The following is a 27,731-nucleotide window of genomic DNA, read 5'->3' as shown; positions in this document are numbered from 1 at the left end:
GCTTGAAAAGAAGATGTGTACATCAATTAAGCTTAATAGTGAAATATCTCACTTAAAGAGTCCAGTGTGTGTTGGGTTTTTCTAGGTGATGTGATTTCCATGGGTTCATAATATTTCTGTGGGTAAATAGACAATGTGGCTAATAGATAAGGAAGAATATCTATCTAGTTTATTATTAGTCATATATGAATTTCATTCAAAAGTCATATCCCACCCCTGACCCCTTGCATGTAAAATTAAAATGCCTATTTCTTTTTGTTTGTTTTTGTTTTTGTTTTTCAAGACAGGGTTTCTCTGTGTAGCTTTGGAGCCTTTCCTGGAACTCACTCTGTAGAACAGTCTGGCCTCAAAGTCACAGAGATCCGCCTGCCTCTGCCTCCCGGGTGCTGAGATTAAAGGCGTGCACCACAACAACAACCACCACCACCACCACCGCCTGGCGCCTATTTCTTTTTTTAATTTTTTAAAGACACTTCAAAAATCAAAACTGTCCTTGAAGAAAAAGAAAAAAATTCTATTGCACCAATTGTATCTCCATTCTGTAGAACATTTCATGAAATATTCTGTAGAATATTTCATCTCAATATCCCACGCTAACTAGCCACTTTATGGCACTCTTTGTCTTCAACAGCTTGGTCTACATTTCAGGCTCTCACCTTTCCTTCAGAACAATGATGCGCCTCTTCAGACAGTAAGCCTGTGGCACACTCCACACAAGTTCCTCGGCCTCTATGTACTTGCCTTGTGATGGTCTTTATACTTAGACTATCTGTTAACAAAGCAAATGACCAAAGGGACAAACCCTGCGACCAGCTGCTGGAGGTGACATCGTGGTTGCGTCCCCACTGGCAGGATTGCAGACTCTCGGTTGTTCCCTTCAAGTTACACTTAGATGGAATTTTGTATGATTATTAGTCTGTGTATCAGCGCATCCATCTTTGACGGTCTTCCATGTGCAACTTTAAGCATCTTTTTTTTTTATGTGAAACTGGTTTTTGGTTATAAGTAGAGGTGGATGGCCCCCTGTGTCTATAATTGGCTCAAGTGATCAAGCTAAGATTTCCTGAAGGCATGGATATTTGTCACTGTCACGCAATGTACATCTGTAATCAGTGCTTTCTCTGGAAGTCTCTAATTTATGCTTCTAATTTCATTTCTAAAGTTACCTTCTCATAATGGCACTCATGTGAATTTGTCCCTTTAAAATCATAGCAGTTTTCTTAGCCTTGTCACCACTGACACATTGAACCTGGTGATTCTTTACTGTGGTAGCTGTCCTATGCGTTATAGGATGTTCTGAAACATCCCCGGTCTCTGCACTTGCATGTCAATAACAAACTCCTCCCCTGGGTTGTAAAAACCACAAGTGTCTCCAAACACTACTAAAATATCCCTCAGCGTGGTATCTTGCGAGGAACCATTTATCTGGTCATCCCTGAAGGAGATGTCTACATCACCCCTCAAAGGCCCAGTGAACGTCATGAAAGAGGGTACAGAAGGAACATATAAGCTGAAGGAAGAGAAGTGTTGTCAAAAACCGTCTTCCAAGAAGGACATGGTGTAAGGATTCTGTCCTTAATTACATCACCATCCTGCGACGGCGTCCCAGTCTAAAAAGCGGGTGGGCCCTCTGTGTGCCCCCCTTTTCTCTTTCCGCTCTCTCCTTCTGTCTGTCCTCTCTCTCTCTCTCTCTCTCTCTCTCTCTCTCTCTCTCTCTCTCTCTCTCTCTCTCTCTCTCTCTCTCTCTCTCTCCCCTCTCCCCAGTAAAGCTCTAAAAAGGTAACCATGGCTTTTGATTCTTCTGATCAGCACTCTCCTCCGCCGGCATGGCTTCGCGGGTGGCGGCCAGCCACGAGCAACACTCCGTTTAACCAACGCATGGTCCTTGCACCCTTGAACTCTCAACACTCAGGATTATCTGAACAAAACCTGTACAAGATCGTACCCATCAACATTATATTATGGAGACAAAGGGCTCACAAGGCCCCCGCCATCCCTGAGGACTTGTAGGTCATTAATGGTTGCTGAGAGGGACAGAGAGACCCTTTCTTTGGTGCACTACTCCGTGCTCCTGTAAATAACCTCTCCCCTATGATCCTATAAGCAACTCTAATTAAACTCAGGGGGTCACACCCAGGACTAAACTCAGGGAGTCACACTCAGGACAGGGAAGTACAAGGGGACTATGAAAGGAAGAAGATCCATGGGAGTGGAAGGTGACCAAGGGAGGGTAATGGGGGTGCACATGATCAAAATGCACTGCGTGCTTGTATAAAGATGTCATAATAAAACCAATTATTGGGGGCTGGAGAGATGGCTCAGGGGTTAAGAGCACTGGCTGCTCTTCCAGAGGACCTGAGTTCAATTCCTAGCATCCACATGGCAGTTCACAACTGTTTGTAGCTCCAGTTCCAGGGAATCTGACACAGTAACACAAACATATATGCAGGCAAAACACCCATGCACATAACAAATAAAAATAAATCTTTTTTTAAAAAAAAAAACAATTATGTACACTGTGAAGGGGCCCAAAACAGCTTGACCACACAGCAGCCATGACAGGCTTAGGAGCCTAGACACAGCTTCTGTGACAGGCTTACTGGCAGCAACACCCAGATCCAGGAAAAGCCTTAAGCTGATACCACCCAGGGATCTACCCAGATGTGAGGAAGTACCTGACATCCCAAACATTCTAACCATTAGATAAGGTGGCCAGATGTTCTTGGGTCTAACACACACTTATTTTTTGTTTTACAGATACCTCTAGACAACTGTCAGCCAATCAGGGTCCTGGACCCTGGAAATCCCCTCACCCCAACCTCTGTTATGATAAAAACTCTGTCCCACCTGAGCTCAGGGCTCTCTGCTCTCACTGCTGTGTTGGACAGACAGAGGGACCAAGCTCCAGAGCTTGAAATAAAGGCTCTTTGCTTTTATATGTGGGATTCGGTCTCTGTGGTCGTCTTTTGGGGGTCCCTGCAATCTGGGCATAACATACACCTAATATATAATAATAAAAACTTTCAAAAAACAAAAAGAATCATTCACCAACTGGCATTGTCCTGTAAGTTTTAAATTATATTTGATGTTTGATTCTTATTTTCAATTTAAGCAATGAACATCAAAGAATCTTCTTCCTCTTTATTTTACTTTGCTTTTTTTTTCCACCAATAGATGGATGATCATTATACAAGAATCATGAAGCCTTAATTGGGCCTTGTTGAGTTATGAAAACTATAAGCTAATGGCTGAGCGATAATGGAAGCCATCCATTAATGAACCGCAGCATTGTCTACACACCTGTTCTCCCATTCAGCTTATCTATGGGCTTCCATTATCTAGCTGTAGGGAAGTCTTCCTGCTTTCAGAATGCGAACAGGCTCACGAGAGCCTCGAGACAAAAGCAAGCAGTTGCCTAACTGTGGATGGTGCGCAGCTATGCACAGCAGGTGCAATCCGGGATCCAGGAAGCTGTGGGACTTAACAATGCAGCCTCTGTGTATCCTGATTGCTGAAGTAAAAACAACCTGTATATTCAAAGTGCAGACATGTGTGGTATTGGGGCCAGCCTCCGATGAGGTTATCACATACACCTAGGTCACCTTGGGTCACATGCCACCATCTTTTAAATGTCCTCCTACCCTGGAGCAGCTTCTGAGTACAATTTTCCTGATCCTGTCTGCTCCAGGGCTTCTGATGCTTAAACCAACCTCCCATTTACATTGGCCATTCATGAACCCCATTTCTGAATGATCTCACCAACTAATCTGTTGTCCTCTAGATCAGCATCTCTAAACAGGTGGCCCAGGGATGGGTTCACCTTCCTAAAACTTATCGCCTGGGGAAGCAAGGTGTTTTGAACTCTGTGGTTTAAATACCAACATGTACATCACCTGAAACTTTATCTAAAAATTCCAGATTCTCAGCCGCCTTGGAGAATTTGCCTTTGACGGTGCTAGTATTGATACAGTCCGCTGTGGCTAAGGCGCAGCTGCCTGTCTAGACAGATCAGACTGTGCACTCTGATTTTCCCACAGCCTGCTTCCTGCATTTATTTCTGTGACCTGCTTCACTTCTGTGGACCTAAAAGCTTGGGATTCTGTCATTTTTATTCTAAAATATTAACATGCTAAAGTGGTAACTGTTTCCAGCAAACAAAAATCAGTAAGGATAGGGTTCGGTAAAGTTTAAAATAATTCATTTTAAACTTTACCGAAGGATATTATAGCACTTCGCGGGCATCATTTTGCTTCGTGATAGTCATGCGTGCACACAGTGCCTCTAATTGACAGCCATCCTAAGGTGGTGTGGTCAAATACTAGTCACAGTTTGCAGCACTTACATGACTTACATTATCTAATTTTCACAATGGCCATCCGAAGGACATCCTGTTATTATGCTCTTATCGGTAATAAGCAATTTGGAGGCAGAGACAGGTTAAAAACTTGTCCCACAGCTAAATGTTGCAAATGGGAAAGAATCCAAGGAGTCCTGAGTCTGGACTCCAAGCCAAGCTACCCTGGACCCATTGTTGCCTATCTGATTTAATCAATCCACATAATAATTCTAGTAAATGGTAACTATTACTATCCACATCCTATAGATGAGGGAATTGCACACATTCTGCCTCTGTGTCTCTTTCCCTGCTGCTTTCTGCTGCTATTTTTTCTCTTATTTCCTAATTCTTAGAGGTTGCCTCCTTGATTGTTAAAAACAAAGAGCCCCACTCATTGTCTCCTGGCCTCATATCAACAATCTCATTAAACCTCCTTCTCTTCCTCTTCCTCTTCCTCCCCTTCTCTAGCCTCCTGCTGCTGCTTCTCTTACTGCCCTCCCCGCTTCCTCTTTCTCCACTTAGCAAATCTCTGAAATACCTATTTGCCAGCAGGTGGCTTCTTAGTCTCCTTCCTCTAGTATTAAGAAGTATTAAGAAGACAGGGGCCAGTTCGAGGTGGTTTCCTCAGGACCTAGAACCCGACCTGGCCCATAGCCTCATAATATTTGTTAGATGAAAGGATGCAGTTGCAAACCCACTGTCACACTTACCACTCAAAGGAGATGAGATACAGGGAAGACAAGGAGAAGTTAGAAGGAGAGGGGAGCCTAGTCCTATTCCTTAAGCACCTAAAGAGAATGAGTACAGTATATTGGATGTAATAAGTTGCAGCAAATAGTAGCCATGGGTGTTGATACTGTAGGCCCACTGATTTATGTAAACAGTTGTACTTAATGCCATTCACCCTATAAAGTAAACTGTAGTGTCCCCATTGTACAGAAAAGGTAGCTGAGGCCAAGAGCCGCCAAAGCATTGTGAGCCAGTCAAATGGCTGAGCTAACAAAAATAAAGCAACAGAACTCAGTCCGAGGCCAGGGAAATCTTCCTTCCCACTATTTTGTAGCTTTGAGTACTATTGTCTCTGAAATTCACCCCGGGACCTTATATCTTTGCCCAGGCTCCTTTTCAAAGTTGACACTAAAAAGATCTTGCTCTGAAGACTATGGCACAAGCAAGAAGCTGATGCTTTTAAAAGTTTCTGTATCTTGGAGGATGAGTACCCTCTGGCAGCAAAGTGCCTCAGAGTTATCTGAAATGCCAGAACAAATGTGCCTGCCTTGATAAAGTGGCCTCAACAAAGGGAGGCCCGTTGATTGATGTGCCTGTTCTTGCTCCCATCCATCCAGTGTAGCAGTGTATTGCTGATCTGCTATAAGTCATGTACTAGTATCTTATATTCCTTTCTATATTATTATGATGCCGTGCAAAGGAGCTGTATTACAGTTAGAGTGGTTATAAATAGATTCACAAATTGGCTTTTCTCATTTAAGAAACCTTTACCAAAAGTCAGTTTCTTAGTAAGTCACTCCACTAAATAAAAAAAGTGCATACTGGGAATGTAAAATGGCCACTCTGAGAAGCATTTACATGTTTTTTTTTTTAAATAAAGACTAAGCATTCATTGAACCATATTATCTAGCATTTGTATTTATCCTAGAGAATTGGAAGTACATGTGTCCCCCAGTATTTGTCCATAGCAACTTGATCTGAAGTAAGCAACAGAATGGGATGCAGTCACTCTGTAGAATACTACTCAGCCACAAGAAGGAATAAATTATTGATACATACAACTTGGGTGGATCTCAAGACCATTATAGTAGCCAACCCCAAAAGGATGTATTTGTTTGTTTGTTTGTTTCCATTGATAGAACTGGCTCAAAAATGACAAGCCTAGAAAAATAGAAAATAGATCAACAATTGCCAGAGTTTGGGACCAGTAGATAAAGAGCACCTACCAAGAGCAGTCTTGGTGTAAATAGAACAAGTCTGTCTTGATTTTGGCAATTTTAACTGGATCTACACACGTAACAAAATGGCATAGGACCATATATACACATTGTATAGACAGAAATTTCCTCATTTTGTTCTTGTATTCAATGGGGAAACTGAGTGTCTTAAACACAGGAACTCGGTATATTACCTTTGCAACTTCCTGTGAGCTATAATTTCAAAAATAAATAAAATATATGTATCATATTTAAGTCACTTTGGGCCTTTAGAAGACAGTTGATGTAAAGCAGATCAGTTATCCTCTAACTTAAAGCCCTAGAATTCATATACCATAAAGGTCTATGATTTCTATCTTAGATATATTTTTCCACTGTTATAATGGCTAGAATTCATACCTCCTAAATCATTGACTCCCAACAACACTCTCCTATCTTCTGAGATCCTGAGTCGAGGTTAACTGCCACCAATTAAACAAGGATTGGCACTCCCCAGTTCCAAAAGACCCCAGCATACAGCAGCAGCTCAGCAAATATTAGGCAAGTTAGTTTATGAATATAGAAGTATAAAGTGCAGGTATATAACAATACAAGAAAAAAAACACCAGAAATGCCTGCAAAGGAAATCTAGGAAGAAATTAATAAATAATAACATCTAATGCCAGAAAATTTTAAATGGAAGCATGAAGAAGAATCCACTTCTCATGTAGTGTTTAACTAAATTCTCAAAACTCTTCTCAAATCAGACATTCTAAGAAAAATAGTCAAGAAGAAATAAGGTCTTAGCTTAATCCAAGGAAATTCCTCAGAATGCCAGTCAAGTTCAAATCTCGGTTTTATGTAGACAGATATTGAAAACAAAGTTCTGAAGGTCCTCCTAAGATTGCTTCCATCTAATTCTTGAAACAATTATTCAAATGCAGATGGTCAATTATCTTAGGATGATGTATAACTATTTGTCAAATTCTGTGCCTCTCTGTACTTAACCTAAATAAACTTAGTTTTGATGTTATTTCTTCCTTCTGTGATTTGGACTGGTAAGGCCAAGCCCTTCAGGAGCCAGTCAGGTAATGGAAAAGTGTGAGTCAGGTGAATAGGGAGCCTTATACTCATTGTATGAGTAGATACACAATACAGTCATTCACATCCAATTAAAAAAAAAAAACACAACACCGTATGCAACCTCAGCTGCCAAGTTGTGACCTCTGGTTAGACCAGGAGGGCCTAGACCAGCAGTTGCCACACACTTTAGTAAAGTACCATTCACCTTTCACAGGCCTACAGTGACTGAGGCAGGCTCCCGGCTTATTTGTTTTCTTTTGAATCAAGTGGGAGGAGGCAGGCATCATGAGGAAGTGCTGAAGCAAGTTGGCAGGAATGACAGAGCACTCCTCCCAAAGTCGCCCACTTGTTGAACTGTTTACATTATGAAGAATTTGGCAATGTTATCACCACTGCAATGAATTAGGCTACAACCCAGAAAAATAGACCCACATTAGACCTAGAAGTTGCTATCAGCTGTTCATTTAACCTCTGCTCTTTCTTACTTGCAGAAATCTAGTAATAGTAAAATAAGGATGCCGATACAGACCAGGAGAAGTAGTGAGAAATAGGGAATAATTCCTAAAAGCTATTGCCTTGCTTTCTATTGAGTTTCTGTGCCAATAATCACAAAATGCAGAAGAAACACTACAAATTACAAACCCAAAAGTTCATTTCCCCAGCTCCAACAAAATAATTCTAAACCTATTAATGCAGACTGGAAATCTGGCAGCTTCTATCATGTGATATTCAGAAGCAAATTTGGTTCATGATCCAAGTTGTTTATTTAAAAATGTAGCATTTTTCTCTGCCCACTGCCAAATGCAATTCAAATGGTTGACATCTGGTCTATTATAAAATCCTATGCAACTAGAGTCCTGATTACATTATTGAATCTCTCTCTGTACCTCCCAGGGAATAGACTTTACAAATCCTTATTCTTGAGTTTCAGAACATTTCAGAATATATATATATATATGTAATACACACACACACACACACACACACACACATATATATATATATAACTGAAGTACAGAAACATATATGTGTGTGCATGTGTGTATATATATATAATATGTATTGCAGATATATTATATATATATATATCAAACTTACCACCTTCCTGGTCATCATTCATTTGTTTATTTTATTCAGTGAGAATTATTGAACAACTATTATGTACCAGCCCCTATAACAGAAACCAAGAACAAAAGAATGGGTATTCAAAACATGGTACCCACCCTCAGCACTAGAGTCTCCTTACACTTGCAAGCGAAGTTGTCTAACATACTTATGCCAGTGGTTATCCCCTTTAGGAGACTCACAGTTTGCTCTATTTCTTTCTCAAAGATGATAGAGGCATCTATGACAAGCATCTCAAGGTATTTGAATTAAATGAGATTCTGCTTCTCAGCTAAGACACCTGATGCTAGTCAAGATTTTCCCATCTATCTTTGCCCATTGATGGCAGTGTGTCTTCCCTATTCCTACCGAATTTAACTTAAACCACATCACAAGAAAGTGGGACATTAGAAAGCTTCTCAAGATATTCTTATAAGCTTACTGTCAATCATAAGAGCATTGTTTTACTAAAACTACCTTCAACATTAGAACTTGGTTATATTTGGCATAGAGGAAAGTTAGCTGAGCCAAGACAAGAGGAAATATACAGAGAATGAACAAGCTCTCAAGAGGGCTTCCTATACTGAGAACTTCCAAACCATAGTTCTTTTTGTAGCAGGTATCGCAAGGTTTCAGATGAACTTTATTCATCTCTAGCCTCAGTAGAAAAGGACCAAAAACATGGGAAAAGGATGGTGCTGAGGGTGGCTCAGTCTAGGAATGGGCTCTGTTACCTAAGTGACTAATTCTGACTGTCTGCTAGCCCCGAACTGGGTGAAGCTTTGGGGTTCACCCACACAGCATGACTGTCTCAAATCACCCATTCCATTCCTAAGGCATCAGAGATTCAAACTGAGATAGTGGTAGTTGGCACGTGACAAAAAGAATATGCTGGTGCTGGCTTTAGGAAAATTGTGTTTTATTCCTGGACCACACAAAATCAAGGATAATGCCACAGGATGCCATCATGCCTACTGTCTCTAGCCTTGCTTACCCATCATAATGATCAATCACATAAGTTCCCACACTAAAGAATAAAAGGTCTTGGGGTTCCCACTACTACATCCAGCAACCACTTTGGAACAATGACTGCAGGTGACCATTTATCAAACGACCCAATCATGTCACTTAACATTAAGAGAGTAGATCCAATGTATAAAGTGAAACAACAGGTAAGTTTTTTTTTCTATTACAAAAGTGTTTAAGTGGATTAGTTTACAAATAAAACCCTCCGTGGTGGCGCACACCTTTAATCCCAGCACTCGGGAGGCAGAGGCAGGCGGATCTCTGTGAGTTCCAGGCCAGCCTGGTCTATAGAGCGAGCTCCAGGACAGGCACCAAAACTACACAGAAAAACCCTGTCTCAGAAAAAATAAAAATAAAAAAATAAAGAGCTAAAAAAATAAATAAAATAAAAAATAAAACCCTACAACATTTACCACCTTTGTTTAAAAAATATGTCAATATCAATTAGTAAGTTCAGATTTTTTTCTGTTTACTTAGTCTCTGCAATCTATGTTATCAAATCAAGCAAATGAGGGTAATTACAGTTTTATTCTTCCAAAATTTTTTCTTTATTAGATTCTAAATCCAAAGAGAAATTTCCAACAGCTACTAATGGGCCGTGGGATATATTGAGTATTTTAAAGAGTTCTTTCAAGGGTTCCATAGTAGAGACAGATTAAATGTACAGAAAATATCACAACATTTCCCACTACAGCAATAACATCTACTACTTTTGTGCCACTTTCCTGTTCATATTACTTCTTTGGATTCAGTATTGAATTTTATTTTTTATTTTTCTGTGAAGTAGTCTTCGTTGTACCGATATTAAAGGACATGAAAAGTAAAGACATTAACAGCTAAGGAGTCATACTTAGCCAGCTCAAAGGAAAAATTTGAACTCAAGTTTGTTGGCAGCTATTTTTAATTCTTTTAAAGGCAACATTCTTATAAAAATGCTGTTCACCTTGAACATCACTGACAATGTGCCCCCTGAGGAATTTTTCTAACTAATAACAAAGGAGCACATTCCCTGTTACTGGCTCAGTTAGGTTGTCATTACTTTAGCCTGTGATGAAACTATTCCTTTGATCTTCTTTTTTTTGGAGGGGGGGGGGGTTGAGATAGGGTTTCTCTGTGTAGTTTTGTGCCTTTTCTGGAACTCACTCTGTAGACCAGGCTGGCCTCGAACTCACAGAGATCCACCTGGCTCTGCCTCCTGAGTGCTGGGATTAAAGGCTTGTGCCACCAATGCCCGGCCTCCTTTGATTTTCATATGATAGCCACATACAGTTTCAGGGCAATGTCCATACCATTTTCCTTTGTCCTCATATTGCTAACTTTATATGTAATAGAAACTCCAATACCACAGACCTCTCATTGTATACAAAGAGGAGTCAATAGAGTGTATCTTCCTGCAACAGCATCTATCTTCTTCAGTAGTTCATACACACATGAACATGGTCAAAAAAAAAAAAGGATATTCCTCTCATTTCTTCACTTCCAACAGGATCAGAAGGGAGCCTATACAGATCTCACTCTTTCCTCAGCCCCCTCAGTTCACCACCATTGTCTTGAATTCCTAGAATAAATCTCTTTGTGTTCTGTGTCTTCACATATGTCAACCACCAAAAAAAGAGCTAGATTCTCAGATGTCTTAAAATCTTTCTTACCCTCATGCCCACAAGGCTCTGTTAACCTTGTTCAGCTCCTTCTTCTTCTTCTTCTTCTTCTTCTTCTTCTTCTTCTTCTTCTTCTTCTTCTTCTTCTTCTTCTTCTTCTTCTTCTCCCTCTCCCTCTCCCTCTCCCTCTCCCTCTCCCTCTCCCTCTCCCTCTCCCTCTCCCTCTCCCTCTCCCTCTCCCTCTCCCTCTCCCTCTCCCTCTCCCTCTCCCTCTCCCTCTCCTTCTCCTTCTCCTTCTTCTTCTCCTCTCACACTTAGAATGCTTTTTAATGTTGATCTCTGGAGTTCATGGTCCATCCTTTGTAGGTCCCTAAATTCTGACATTGTCTCTAAATGCCTGCTTCTTGCTGTAGGCCAATAGTCTTTTTGTCTTCTCCAACCTTTACATCATTTGAACATCCTATGAGAAAGTTCAAAGGTCCAAACAGTCTGATCTCTCTCATCCAAACACTTTCACCACTGACACTCCTATTTTGTTGAGAACAACTCCATCTTCGTAGTTGTTTAGATTGAACCTTGGAGTCATCCTTGATTTCCTTCTCCCTCACACCCCACATTCAATCCATAAGGAAATCGCTCTAGTTTTAAAGTGTATCCAGAATCCGGATTCTTCTTGCTTCCTGCTCCCATCCCACCACAGACCTAATGTCACCTCTTTCTACACTACCATCTTTAAAAGGCTCCCTGCTTCCACTTGAGTCTTTTCTACTTTTTCAGAGTTTATTTTCTTTTTTTTTTTTTTTTTTTGAGCTTTACTGGGAGAGAGGGGGGAGAGAGAGAAAGGGAAAGAAAGGGAGAGAGGGAGAGAAGGAGAGAGAGGACAGATGGAAGGAAGGAGCAGAAAGGAAAGAGATGGCCAGAGTTTATTTTCAACATAACATATGGAGGAACTTTGACTACATAAGTCAAATCATGTCACCATTCTGCAGGAAACCTTCCCAAGACTACCTAACCGAACACAGTAAAACTAACCAAATCTTTAGAATGGCCCCCAGGTCCTTTGTGATCTGACCCTTGGTCCATAGAGATTTTCTCTCGTTTTCACTGGCTTCTCCTCCAGACATTGCATTCCCAGTACTCCCAGAAGGAACTTGCAGACATAATCCAATGTGCTTAGGGTATCTTAAGTGTTTCGTCTTCTGGAAACACTCTCTGTCCAAAAACTCTCAACAGCAGCCCCCCACCCCACCCCCAGCTACTCTGTGCTTTCTCCTAACACTATGTCTAACATATACTTCTGTTATGAATTTTCATCCTCAGCTTCTGTGGGAACATACTGTCAGGGCCTTGGACCTTTCCTGATTTTATTCACTAAGGTGTCCCAATTGTCTATGTAGAACAGATTGCCTTGTGATTATTTCTCACAAACCCGCCCTACTACAGATCCCCCCACCTCAAGTGACAGCAACTCCACCCTTCCAATGACTCAAAGCACAGGAGGCGTCCTCAACTCTTTATCTGCTACACCCACATCCAATCAGTCAAGAAGAATCAAAACAATTGCTCAATAATTTTATATTGAAGAGTCTATAAAGTTAGCTAATAGCATGACCCAATCTTACTACCACTAATCATTTTACATATCTCAAACACCCATTAATTACATGAATAGGTATTGATAGTCTTGCTAAATATTAATAAAGAATCTATATTTGTCTGGCTCGGCTTCTGAGTTTCATAGAATTCATTAACTACCGAAGTGTTGGAGCTGGGCACAAAATGTTTGACAAAACTCATAGTTCTTTTAGCTATGAAGGGATAAGTACATATTGGTTTATAGTGATGGAGCTCTTGATTTCATAATCAACTAAGTCAGAAGTCAGAGTTCTTATCTTTATTAAAAGGTCAATCCAGGAGTTAGAGAAATAGGTCAGGCAAGAAATTGTCTGCTGCATGAGCAGGGGGACCTGAATTCAGATCCCTAGCATCCACATAAAAAGTCAAGTGTACTAATAGCACACGCCTGTGACTCTAGCCCTGAGTGGAAAGAGACAGGAGGATCCATGTAGCTCACTAGGCAGCTAGTCCTGCTGAGCAGGTTAGCAGCGGGTCAGTGAGCACCAGGTTCAGCGAGAGACCCTCTCTCCAAAAGGAAGGTGGGGAAGTGGTAGAAATAGATGTTCAGCATTAATCTGTGGCCTACATATATACATATGTGAATGCACCTACATGCACATATGCACATATACAATACCACACACGCGTGCACACACACATACACCAATTAAAATCAACTCTATTTGAATACTACTGAATGCTAGAGATAAACAAAATACATAAATCTCAACAATTATCTGATAGAGAAAGTAGATGTTTCAATACAGTGTCACAAATCGAGTATGAGTAGTGACACAAGATGGGAATAAATGGCTCTGCAAGTCAGAGGACATGTAGGAAAGACAGTCCCAGCAGGGGAAAGCTGAACACAACTTTTCATTTGCTTCTGAGCTTCTGCCCTTTGTTATAAACGATGCTGCTTTTGGATTCAGAAGAAACGTGACTAGGGAATATTCAATTCATGATCCAGGATTCGTGTATTGTGAGAGGATTTGGATTAAATCATTTCTAAAATCCTCTACCAAATGTTGAAATATGATGATTCAAATGATCAAAAAAAAGGACTGTATTTAGTCTAGTTTTGACTCAGAATGCTTTTGGCAAAGACTGCATGTATAATACTATTTCATGTGTCTGATGCCAAAACTGAAATATTAATAGACCATGTTAAGACTTAAATCTAGTCTTAGACATGTCTCCAAGATGCATGCTAATTAAGAGACAAAATAAGTCTGCAGCCATTTCTTTCTGTGAAGCGTTAAAACTGCGAACAGCTACAATCTGTCCTTGCATTTTCCTTGAAAGTAAAATCGCCAGACAACAAAGGCAAAAATCCCTGTTCCTATGCAACAGTCCAGCAGAATTCTATTTCAACTCTGTTTTAGGAAATTTTGACCACTTGTTATGGCAACATTTTCATCTAGAAGCTGTAAACTGGTCTCAGCATTGTTTTTCCAACAAGCATGACTAAAAACATTGACATCTAAAAACTAAAAATATGAAATCAATTTTACCTTTCCCTGAGGACACTATGCTTCTTTTGACACACTTGAATGTGTGCACCTATATGTATGTTTGGATGCTTGTGTGTGTGCATGTGTGTCTGAGTGCACTTGCCCAAGTGTGGAGGCCAGACAGAGGTCGATGTCGGGTGTTCTTCTCTTGCTCCCTAACCTATTTTTGAGAGAGTGTCTCTCACTGGGCTTGGAGCTCACCACTTTCGTTAGACAAGTCCCTGGGATCAGCTGTCTCTACACCCCAGCACATGAGTTACAGACTCTTTCAGCCATGCTGGGCTCTTAACGTCCATGCAAGGGATCTGAACTCTGATCCTCAGGCTTGCTTACACAGCAAACACATTACTCACCAAGCCATCGGATTCTAGCACAAATTAGACAATTCTTTCTAAAAATAAACTCTGTTTCCCTGCCTATAAAATCAAAATAGTGAGATTGTCTCGTTGTCCAAAGTATTTGTGAGGGCCAATGAGACAAGCAGTTTGAAAGTGCATCACAAATACTAAGACACCTTATGCAAATGAAAAAAAATGTGTATAATGTTTTAGCTGCATTATTAATAACATCTGGGAAGTAGAAAGAATCAAAATGCCCATCAACTGATGAATGTATGAGCAAAATGTAATACAAGAGAATATTATCCAACCATAAAAGGAAATGAAGAACTGATTTGTTACTACATAGATGAAGCTCGAAAACATTATGCTAAAAGAGACAGGCTGGAGCACAAACGCCGTGTCTGTGTAATTCCATTTATGTAAAATGCCAGAGTAGCTTAAAATTTGTGGAGAAACAAAGTAAATTGGTAGTTGTCGGCACCTGGGAAGGAGACCATGAAATTACTGCTAATGGGTACAAGGGTGATTAAAAAAAGATTCTGAAATGAGATAGTAATGGTGACTACAGCACTGAATTATATACCTTAAAAAAATAAATTCATAGGCCTTTGAAGCATAAAGTGATTTCTAAGTATACAATACAAATATAACATATAAACATTTAACAATTGTCATTATTTCTGAGTCACTTGTTTCCACGTTAGAGATATTTCCCTGGGGATATGATTGATTGATTGATTGATTGATTGATTTGTAAAAAGAAAGAAATTTCTCTCTTTAGTGCTTAGGGTTGCCCTACTCAGCTCCTGGGCAAAAGTTACAGACAACTGATATTTAAAAGACCCCAGGGGGGTGGAAATAGTTCAGTTAGTTGAAATGACTGCCTGCAAGTCTGAGAACCAGAGCTTCCATGCAGAACCAACGTAAAAGAAAACCAGGCACACAGGTCCACTTTTTTTTTTTTTTTTTTTTTTTTTTTTTTTTGGTTTTTTGAGACAGGGTTTCTCTGTGTAGCTTGGGTGCCTTTCCTGGATCTCACTCTGTAGACTAGGCTGGACTCAAACTCACAGAGATCCACCTGGCTTTGCCTCCCGAGTGCTGGGATTAAAGGCATGCACCACTACTACCCGGCTTTTTTTGGTTTTTCAAGGCAGAGCTTCTTGTGTAACTTTGGAGCTTGTCCTGGAACTCACAGAGATCCACCTGCCTTTGCCTCCCAAGTGCTGGGATTAAAGGCGTGTACCACCACCGCCTGGCCAGGCCCACACTTCTAATGCCAGCACTGGGGCTGCAAAGACAGGAGATTCCTGGGACTTCTTGGCCAGTGAGCTCCTGACAAGGTGGAGAATTCCTGAGGAACTATACTTAAGGTTGTTCTCTGGCTTCCATATGTAAGCACTCACATGTGCAACACATGTGCAAATGTGCATTACACACTTGCATATGCACACACACACACACAGCAAGAATAAAGGAAGGCTTTAGAATTCACACACATGACCACATGCAACAAGAATTCCATTTGTAAGCTGAGCATCTTGGACAGGTAGAATCTCTTTGAGGAGAACCTCAGACACCTGCTTGTGCTGTTACCACACTGAGCACTCAGGCTTGTACCTAGGCCTGATTCTTCCAATTTCACTGGGAAAAAATATATGTGTGTGTGATTGTGTATGCGCCTGTGTGTGTCTGCATATGTCTGCATGTGATTGTGTATCAAGGGGAAAAAGTAGAGACAGACACACTTTAGACGGGGCTTTTGTCCCTCTGTGATTAAAGGTCACTAGGGCTTCTACTGTTCCCTGTTGTAATCATTTGTCTTGATTTGTTGAAGTTCTGAGCCACTACTTTTTAAGAAGGAAGTGGCAGGGGGTGATCAAAAGCACACTGTTAAGGGGCTGGGGAGATGGTCCAGTGGTTAAAAGCACTTGCTGCTCTTCCTGTGGATCAAGTTCAGTTTCCAACACCTACATCAGGGAGTCAGGCACCTCACAACTGCCTGTAACTCCAGCTCCAGGGGATCCAACAGCCTCTTCTGGTCTCTGAGGGGGTATGTGCACACACACTCCACACAAACAAAAAGTAAAGATACATCATTGCAAAATATTGATATAATGTTTAAATATGCCCTCAGATTACAATCATCTCAAATGTAATACATTATTAATATTTTTTTTAATCCACAAAGTATTTTCAAACAAAAGGTAATGTAATCTATTTGAGCTTGACCATTTTCTAAGAGCAAATAATAAATATGGGTCAGATAAAAATAAATTTGGTGCCGGGCGGGTGGTGGCACATGCCTTCAATCCCAGCACTCGGGAGGCAGAGCCAGGCGAATCTCTGTGAGTTTGAGGCCAGCCTGGGCTACCAAGTGAGTTCCAGGAAAGGCACAAAGCTACACAGAGAAACCCTGTTTCAAAAAACCAAAATAAATAAATAAATAAATAAATAAATTTGGTAAAAGTCCTGTGAGTTTGATAAATAATTATTTCATCCTCATTCTAATTACCATCTTTTACAATTCAAAGGAATAAAATAGAATAATAAACGCATAAGGGAACTGAGGGGTGGTGAATGCAGCTCAGTTGGAAGAGTGCTTGCCTAGCCCGCACAAAACCCCAGGTCTGACCCTCAGCACTGCATAAAACAAGTGCGGTGGTCCACACCTGTAAACCTCAAGAGGCAAAGACAGGACAACCAGAAGTTCAAGATCACCCTGGGCTACACAGAGAGTTCAAGGACAGCCTAAGCTGTTTTGTTACTTCTTTTTATTTAAAAAAATAATTGAAACATTTTTAAAACGCACATATTTGACAAGAAGTGAAAACAGGTCTAAAAGCCACACTGCCCCGGTTTCCTTTGCTTTTAGTGTGGAACTACAAAAAGACCCTACGGAGACCGTTCGGTGTCTCCTAGCTGTGGTGGACGGTCTCAGCTTCCTCAGGCTCGTCTGTGTTTGGTGACTTTCTGACTTTAAAGACAAATCAAAGATGTGATCTTTTTACAGTCAAAGAAAAGAAGCTGGTTGCAAATAAAAACTCTGTCAATATCCTAATTCACTGTCACAGAGTGGTGTCCTCCCCCAAAACAAGCCCAGCTTCCCGGTGAGTTTAGAGCACTTGGTATAAACACAATGGACCAGCAAGGACAGTTCAACTCACATTCTTTAAAAGCCAGAGATATGTTCAGTCATTTCTACTGTTTAACTAGATTTTTTTTTCCTTTTTCAGCTTTTTGGTGACCATAAGGGACTCAGCCTAAATAGCATAATGCTTTTAGAGAAATGCTCCTTTTTTTTTCATTTGATAATGAGTTTTTAAAAATAATTTGTAATTAGGACATTGCATGCAAACAGGAGATGACTAAGTTTTTTTTACCCCCTTAGGAAAGCTGAATATTTTTGTTTACACAGTTACTTATGTTAGTAAGATCTACTTTCCTAGAAAACACAAAAGTTTGGTCTGTCTGGTGTCCAAATATAATCATTACAACCATTTCTTAGCCAGCGAAAAGCTGACCCTCCTTGGGTTAAGAGAGCATTATTCCTGCCTAGATTGTCTTTGAACTGGAACATCAAATTTTTTCCTGCCTTTATACTCAATCAAAACATTGACTGTCCTTGGGTCTCCAGTCTACTGTCCTCTGGATAAAAGCTGCATCAGCTCTTCTGGGTCTCCTGCTTGCTGAGTCTCCCTGCAGAACCTAGGACTTGTCAGCCTTTTTAATCACGTCAGCCAATACCTTATATCTCTTTAGGTGTGTGTGTGTGTGTGTGTGTGTGTGTGTGTGTGTGTGTGTGTGTGTGTGTGTACCATGCATGTGCCCTATGGGCAAGAACCCTAGTATATACTTAATACAAGAAAATACGTCCTGTGAGTTCGAGGCCAGAGTGAGTATTAAGCCTGGGAATTGTTTTTGTTCAATTCAATTGTAATTGACAAAGAATGGTTTTTAGCAAACCTCAGAATGTCTATAGGCATCCCTGGCTTTGGAGTGGAGAAGTATAAGATATAAGAACAATCTTACGACTCCTGGGGAAGCCAAAGACTTTTGAAAATACCCAAGAAATCAGCAGGTTTTCTTTTTTACAGTCTAAAATTTAGACGTTTCACTGCGGAACCTTGACGTCCCGCTTTAGCTTCCTAAGTGCCAGGGTTATCAGCATGAACCAACACACTCTGTTTAAGCAAGCTTTTAAGGAGAATAAATGCTGAATTTAATCTTAAAAAAAAAAAAAGGAAAAAGGAACAGCTGGAGAGATAGCTCAGTACTTAAGAGCACTGGCTGCTCTTCCGGAGGACCAGGGTTCAATTCCCAGCACCCACATGGCAGCTCATAGTTGTCTGTAACTCCAGTTCCAGGGGATCTGACACCTTCACACCAATGCGCATAAAATCAATTTAAATAAATTATAGCTGGGCGGTGGTGGCTCACACCTTCTATCCCAGCACTCGGGAGGCAGGGGTAGGCAGATCTCTGTGAGTTCAAGGCCAGCCTGGTCTACAGAGCGAGTTCCAGGACAGACTTCAAAGCTACACAGAGAAACCCTGTCTTGAAAAACCAAAAAAAAAAAAAAAAAAAAAAGGAACAATGGTAAATTCTAAAGTTAGTAGATGCAAGAGTGAGCACATGGGCTAATAGAGAAAATAATATCTCCTCCTTTGACAGGATAGGGATGACCTTGATCTACAAACAAGAAATGTAGCCGGGCGGTGGTGGCGCACGCCTTTAATCCCAGCACTTGGGAGGCAGAGCCAGGCGGATCTCTGTGAGTTCAAGGCCAGCCTGGGCTACCAAGTGAGTCCCAGGAAAGGCGCAAAGCTACACAGAGAAACCCTGTCTCGAAAAACAAAACAAAAACAAAAACAAACAAACAAACAAACAAAAAAGAAATGTGAGGTACTTGGAGGCTTCAGTAATTTTAGAATCTAAGACTCTAAACCAGGCTGCCTCTACCACCTTCTATCCTTGAGTGGTCTTTGTGTCGTGTCCATTTCCTGCTGCACAGTTTGAAGACAATCAGTTATATGCTTTATCTAATTTCAATGAATTGTTTCCAAACCCATGGTTCACATGGGTTGGCTCCTTTAGTCTGGCTGAGCTATTCCTGGTTGAAAAGGTGCCTCTTCTGGACCTCCAGCACCCCTGGTGATGGCCTCCTGTACATGGGAAGTGGTTAGGCAGAGAACTGACTCAGGAACCATCCCTCTCCCTCTTTTAGGCATTGCCTGGAAGGCTCTGGATGAAGTGACTTACACAGAACTTCTTGGAGAGTTAAGCCAAAGCTTGCCAGTAAGTCACAGGTTGCTACAATCAACAGAATGGAGGGAAACTTCATTGTTTTTAATATAAAGGTCTTTATACCCCTCTACCTGGCTACATCTGATATTTGAGCTATTTCTGTGGCCCCCAAAAGGCATCTGAATTTTGAACAGGTGCTTACTACCAGGGTTCTGGGTTTATTCCAAAACTGTACTGGCTAGGAAGTACAGGCAGATAGGGCTGGAACCAGCCACTGTACTCGTAGTGAGGGTCCATTCTTGTCACTTTCTCTGTGGTTAAGAGGGGGAGTTGCCTCCTAAAAAACCACCTGCGACTTTCAGGAGTGCCTACCTTCATCTTCTCTCTTTTATTCTTTTTGGCACACACACACACACACACACACACACACACCGACAATATCCTATTCCCTGGCCTTTCCCTGGCCTTCTTACTTCTCCCAAATGAAACATCCAGGGGCTTGAGGGAGGGCTCAGCTGCTAAAGTGCCCGCTGCATGAATAAAGCATGAGGGCCTGAGTTTGGATCCCACATGAAAAAGCAAAGTGTGGTTTTACTCACCTCTGTAACCCTAACTCTGGGTGGAGTGGGGAAACCAGCAAAACCTTCGGGCTCCCTGGACAGCCTGTCTGACTGATGAATTCTGACTTCAATGAAAGACATGCTGCCACATGCAAATACAAACACACACACACACACACACACACACACACACACACATCTGTATACACATGTGTACGCTTATATAATACACACACCACAGAAAACAAATAGATAAGTAAATAGAAAGAGGAGCGCATGTCTTGAAAAAAAAAGAAAGGGATGAGGCTAAATCAAGTCCTACAGTTCTAGACACTGAGTGCCAGTGACAGTAACAATGGGGACTTAAACCACATGCCACTGCTGAGTGCTTCCATCTCTTATATGATGCTCAAAGGGATTCGTGCTATTTTATCTCAGAAGCAGCTGAAGCTCCAGATACGTGGCCCGCCTGATGCCACAGGGTTCTGGGATTCCAATGCCGACCTCTTGCCCTAGGCTCTAGGTCACAGCACTCCCTCTTCCTGTTCCTGCCCTTGGCACCAGGGTCCTCTACCCTGAGAAGTATAGAGCTGCACTCTAGCTAAGGCTATAAAGATCTGTTTCAGGAAGGGAAGAGGAGAGGGGAGGTGGGAGTCTTTCTTCTAGGCTTCCGCTGTGTAAGCAAACACATCCAAGAACACAAAGATTCATTTCCTCCCGAAACATTGAGAGTCTTGCATAGAAATTCATATTCTTCCCATTAATGTCCAATTTTCATTAGCCCTTGAAGCTGTCCTGGTTTCATTCAGTCGCTGCGATAAATACCATGATTCAAAGCCTTGGGAGGAAAGGGGTTATTTCGTCTTACACTTCCAGGTCACAGTCCATCACTGAAGAACATCAGGTCAGGAACACAAGTGCATCCATGAAGGAATGCTGACTAGTTGCTAGCTAATTGGCTCACACTCAGCTCACTTTTTTTTTGTTGTTGTGTGTTTGTTTTGGTTTTCGAGACAGGGTTTCTCTGTGTAACAGCCCTGGCTGTCCTGGAATTCACTCTGTAGCCCAGGCTGGCCTCAAACTCACAGAGATCCGCCTGCCTCTGCCTCCGGAGTGCTGGGATTAAAGGTGTGCGCCACCACCGTGGCTCGGATCACTTTCTTATACAGCCGAGGGGTTGTTAACACCTGCACCAGAGTGGTACTACCCACAATGGGATGGGCCCTCCCACAGCAATCATCAGTGAAGACAGACTGGCACAGACATGGCCACAGGCCAGTCTGATCACAACAATTCTTCCATTGAGGTTCTCTCTTCCCAGGTGACTCCATGTTGTGTCAAACTGATGATGAAAACTAACCAGTCCAGGAGCACTGCCTTGACATTCCCCCAGACCTGAGGAGTGGATGGGGGAGGTGCGAGGGATGGGGAAGTTGCGGGAGAAAGAGAGGGAGGGGGAACTGGGATTGGTAAGTAAAATGGAAAAAAAAAAAACCAACCTTTTTTTAATTAAAAAAATATAAATAAATAATTACACAATATGGGGGCCAAATCACCTTTGAAAACAAGGAAAGGAAGGCTGAAGAAAAATGAGGAGTTTCGATGTTCCTTTCTATAAATTAAATGTTTGATAAATTATGATCAATGCCGGTACCTTTTTAGTTGGGTGTGGTGGCACACGCCTTTAACTCCAGCACCCAGAGGCAGAGGAAGGAGAATCTCTGTGAGTTTGAGGTCAGCTTGGTCTACAAAGCAAGTTTCAGGACAGCCAGGGCTACACAGAAAAACTGTATGTGGAAAAAAAAAAAGTTGATACATTTTCAATGTTTTTATAACTTTATATAAAATGGCTGGATGGTGGTGGCACACGCCTTTAGTCCCAGCACTCGGGAGGCAGAGGCAGGTGGATCTCTGTGAGTTTGAGGCCAGCCTGGTCTACAAAGTGAGTTCCAGGAAAGGCAAAGCTACACAAAGAAACCCTGTCTTGAAAAACAAAACAAAACAAAACAAATAACTTTATATAAAATGGAGGAAAGACCCCAGAAAACACATCCTACAGTCTTAGGACTCTAGAAGATCTCAAATCTGACTCTATGCACGTGCGTTGGAAGAAACTTTCGGCAGCTCTGGGAGGATGACTTGTGGGCCAGAAAGGGGCATGCTAAGTGAGGTGCCCCGTGCTCTGAAAGCCTTCCATGTAATAGCACCTACTTCATTTAAATAAGAAAAAACAAGGAAAATAGAGATGGCATGCATCCACACACTTACAATACATTCAGGGTGGAAATCCATTCGATGCTAATTGCTTAGTAAATTAACAGGCTAACAGAATTGCCCAGAAATTGTTATTTAGTTTTGTGTAACATAATACAGTGTGTTAAATACAAACTATTGCTGACCCTAGAGGAACTTTTATTTAAGAAGGGGGAGAAATCATGCCTTAAAGCATTCGTTTCTTTTTTAAAGCTCTCTGCCATCTGTTTGAGTGAAAGACTGCATAAGGTCAGTAATCATCATTACCACTAATTATCTGTCGCTAGGAATCTATTCCGTTTACCATGAGCAGTGCATTTGAAGCACGAAACAGGCTTATTAAATCCTAGGCTAGGTTTTTATTCTCCATAGAGATTTGTCTTTTACGAAACATTTTGATATTCCCAGGTGGACCCTAGGGTCAAAAAATATAGCATCCCAACCATCAGTGGCTCTATGGCCAGTTCTGAGTAGCCAATCTACATACTAAGAGGATGGGAAGCATTGGAATCCATTGGATGTAGGTATTTGGCCAGTCGCTGGGAAATCTTGACTCTGTTAGAAGAGTCTCACAGGTAAATTTGGAGGACAGATCTTTCTCTCTTTTTTTTAAATAGCTTTATTTTTTTAGGCAGCATCTAATGTGTTTGATGCTTTTGTGAAATATTCTGCCAAAGTGGGTCTTTATGATTCTCTGTCTCCACCCTCACCCTCTGCTACCTCTGTTCCTGCCTCACAGCCTCTCCTGCAGATTCTTTCCCTCTTTGACATTCATCTGTCTTACCCACCCCTCATCCCTCCTCATCACTTAATATTCTTTCTCTCTTGGTCCTTCCTGTTTAGACTTTAATCACACACACACACACACACACACACACACACACACACACACACACACGCATTATAGGTTAAGATCAGTAGATGAGGGAGAGCATGCAGGTTTTATTTTTCTGAACTTGGCTCACTTTGCTTAATATTATACTTTTCAGATCCATCCAATTTCCTGAAATTGTTATGATTCCATTTTTCTTCACAGCCGAAGCATTTTTAATGGTGGATGGAACACTGGTTCACTTACTCTACACATTCATGCAAACAGTTATTGCTTCAAACCGTTGTTGGCCCACAGAAAAATCCTGATTAATGTGCTTGGTTGTAGTTATAGCAAAATGACTGCAGGTGCCTTAGCTTGCTACTTCAGTTCGTTTCTAAGAAGGGATCTACCGGGAAAAGAAGGAATTGGCCTCTCCCAAGGATGAGCCTCTTAATTGGTTATCCAACGCAAAGTTGCCAGCCCTGAAGCCATAGTCCTACAAGCCACGCTGGACAGACTCTGGAAGCTGAGAAGCTGTATTTATAAATATGTATTTGTCTATGTATGTGTGTGTGTGTAACAATAAGAAGAGGCCATCAGTTTGAGAGGAAGTGAGGGGAGGGTTTAGAGGGAGGACAGGGAAGAGGAAAGTGGTATAATTATAATTTAACTTTTAAAAGGTTTAATTAAAAATGATCCACTAACTTAATTTTTTTGAGAATTAAAATAATAGGAGGTCTATTTTCTTTAGTGTCTTACTAAGCAAGCTCTTTTTCTGGTTATAAAGATCTAAATGTTTCAACTTGCATTTAATGCCCTTGGCAGTTAACTACCAGTTCATATTTCTAGTCTCATTGCCTACTTCTCTTTATGTAACTTGAGCTTCTATAAATCAAGTTTATATAATGATGCTTGAACTTTGGGGTCTTATTAATTTGAGGAATTTACTCAATGTATATACAATACATTTATTTACACCACTTATTTTTCTAATAGTTAATTGCTCCCATGCCATACCCCTATTCAAAGTCTACATATTAACTGTGTTTGGGGAGATATATCCTCCTAAATTCCCTTCCCTGAGAAGTGCCATCACTCACCCCACCCCATCAGGCCTGACAAAAGAAAGCATTTTATCATAAGGACTCATTCCTGGTCTCCTGGAATGAGTCATTTGGAATCTATAGTTGACCAATCTGATTCTTCTCTGAGAATCTGGAATCCACAGTCCATTCAATGTGGGAACCTATGTAAAAGCTCCTCTAGGTGTTGACTGAACACCACAGCAAGTTCAAGTCAAGTATAAAACACACGTATGTGGGATCAGATGCCAAGAGATAGCAAAGAGGCTTAGTTTGTGGAACAGAAAGAGTGTATTTGCGAAACCTTGCATGGAAGGGTCCAGCAGCCACTGAAAGGCAACTGTTGTCTATGGCTGCTTCTCCAGTTTGCATCTCCTTTCCCAACTGCGCCTCATTTACAAGAGAGTGCTGCAGCCTAAAAATAAACTCCCTTTCAACTAGGATGAATTGAAGAGGGTTTCTGTCACTTATAATCATTCAACCTTGCCTTAAAAAAAAAAAGTTAGCCCACTGTCTTAGTTAGGGTTTCTATTGCTGCAACACCATGACCAAAAAGCAGGTTGAGGTGCAAAGAGTTTATTTGGCTTACACTTCCTTATTACTGTTCATCTTCAAGGAAGTCAGGACAGGAACTCAAACAGGTAGGAACCTGGAGGCAGGAGCTGATGCAGAGACCATGGGGGAGTGCTGCGTACTGGTTTGCTTCTTACTCAGCCTGCTTTCTTACAGAATCCAGGATCAGCAATCCAGGAGTGGAACCACCTGATATGGGCTGGCCCCTCTGCCATCAATCACTAATGAAGAAAATGCCTTATAGCCAGATCTTATGGAGGTATTTTCTCAGTTAAGATCCCCTCCTTTCAGATAACTCTAGTTTGTGTGTCAAACTGACATAAGACCAGCCAGCACACCCACTCAGCAGACAAGATGTTCGTGATACATTTTGAAATCTATCCCAGCTCGGTAGATCCTTGCCTTGCTATGCTCTATTGCTAGTGACCTGTCTACTTTCCTGTTCTCAATGTCTTCCAGTCACTACCCCCACATAAAGAGGCTTGGATTAGTAATCTGCTTATGTTAGGACAGGGTTCTCAACCTGGAGTAATTTTATGGGCATGTTAGATGCCCTCTGTTTACAAAGCTTAATGGGGAAAGGCACTAATGGATAGAGACCAGAGATTGCTGGGAACTATCCTGCATTGTATAGCAGTGGTATCAGTCTCTGTGTCCATGCAGAAGGTGGAAAATTCTATTACAGAGTACTGGGCAAACGACCTTCAAAAGTTATTTAACTTTATGCTTCCAAATCTCCTTCCATGAAAATAGATGTACCGCCTACAGGGATCTCACAGGAGTTAATATAGTGCCCTGGGGCCTTACTAATCTACCATAGTTATATTAACATATGAAAAAAATAAATCTCATTTAATCATTATGCCACTGTAGAACTATTTTTTTTCCTTATTTTAGCTATACTGAGGTTGAAAATTTCTTGGCAATAATGGATTACATGTTTACCAATCAAACATTTTAGGATTCTGAAGGCTCTGATTAGAACATACACAGAATACAATTTACCTTCTTAATGATTTCTAAATGTGTGGTTCAGTGGTATTAAATGCATCCATATTGCTGAGTAACCATTGCCACCATCCATCTCCAAAAATCTTTTCATATTGTTAATTTGAAAGCCTGGACTCACTAAACAATAACTCCCTGTTTCTTCCTCCCAGGCCCTCGGTACAAACCAAATTTTGCATTCTGTCTCTATGAATTTCACTATGCCAAGTAGCTCATATAAGTGGAGCCACAGGGTTGGTTCTTTTGCAGCTGGCTTATTTCATTTAGAATATTGTCCTCGAGGTTTATTCATAGTGCACGGTATCTCAGAATTTCCTTCTTTTCTTTTTTTTTTTTTTCCACAGCTGAGCCACATCCCATTGTTTATATTTGCCACATTTACCTCAGCCATGCATCTGCAATGGACTCTGGGTGGCTTCCATGCTTTAGCTTTTGACACTAATGGTTCTACGAACATGGTAAGGTATACACACGCGTCTTCCAAGATCTTGCTTTCAGTCGTTCGAGGTAGAGCTAGAACTGCTGGGTCACGTGGTAAATCCACTTCACACTTTGGAGGAACTGCCGAACTGCTTGCTATTGCAGCGACAAAGTTTTATATTCCTACCAGCGGCGCGGAAGGGTTCCAGTTTCTTCATCTCCTTTCCAGCAGTTGCTGTTTTCAGTGACGCCTGTCTGCGTGTAATAGCCATCCTAATGGCGTCTGTATACGGTTGTGTTTTGAATTTCCCCACGGACTAACAGCATGAGCATCTTTGCATGTGTTTATCAGCCATGTGTCTGTCTTCTGTAGAGAAATGTCAATTTAAGTACTCTCCCCATTTGTGAGTCAGGTTGCTCGCTTAGTTGTTTGTGAGGGTTAGGAGTCCTCGATACATTCTGGCCACTTCTTTTCTTACCAGCTATTTTCTTACATTCTGTGGGTTGACTTTTGCTCTGTGGAAAGTGTCTTTTGATGAACAACAGCAACAACAACAACAACAACAAAAATATATGTAAGTTCAATTTATCTCTTTTTCTTTTTTGTCCTCTGCTACCTGGGTCTTTGATGTCACCTACAAGAACTGATTGCCAAACAAGTCAAAGTTGTGAATCTTCACCCTTGCTTTTGGAAAGAGTTGCTTACAATTTATTTACTTATTTGTGTGGGTGGATGGGTGCACAGCGCACCTGTGCGTACATGTGGTGGTCAGAGGTTGGTTCTCTCCCTCTGCCAGATTCTGGAGAGCGAGTGCAGGTTACCAGACTTGGTGGCAAACGCCTTTACCCACTGATGCATCTCACAAGCCCAAACTCCAGTTTTGAAGGAGTTTGCACTGTTATTTCCTTTTGTTCAATTTTTTCAGTCAGTGCCGGGGACTGAACCTAGAACCTTGTACTTGCTAGGCAAATACTCAACCACTGATCTGTACCTCCAACTCCCTTACAAGCGTTTTATATAATAGTTTATTCATATTTTTTGGGGGGGGGGGTTTGGAGACAGGGTTTCTCTGTGTAGCTTTGCGCCTTTTCCTGGAACTCACTTGGTAGCCCAGGCTGGCCTCGAACTCACAGAGATCTGCCTGGCTCTACCTCCCGAGTTCTGGGATTAAAGGCGTGCGCCACCACTGCCCGGCTAGTTTATTCATATTTTTAACTTGATTTGTTTTAAAG

This window comes from Peromyscus californicus, unplaced genomic scaffold (assembly GCF_007827085.1).
Source record: "Peromyscus californicus insignis strain IS unplaced genomic scaffold, ASM782708v3 Scaffold_21__1_contigs__length_65335640, whole genome shotgun sequence".
Lineage (NCBI taxonomy): Eukaryota > Metazoa > Chordata > Mammalia > Rodentia > Cricetidae > Peromyscus > Peromyscus californicus.
The sequence above is the reverse complement of the archived record's forward strand: the minus strand, read 5'-3'. Positions refer to the sequence as shown.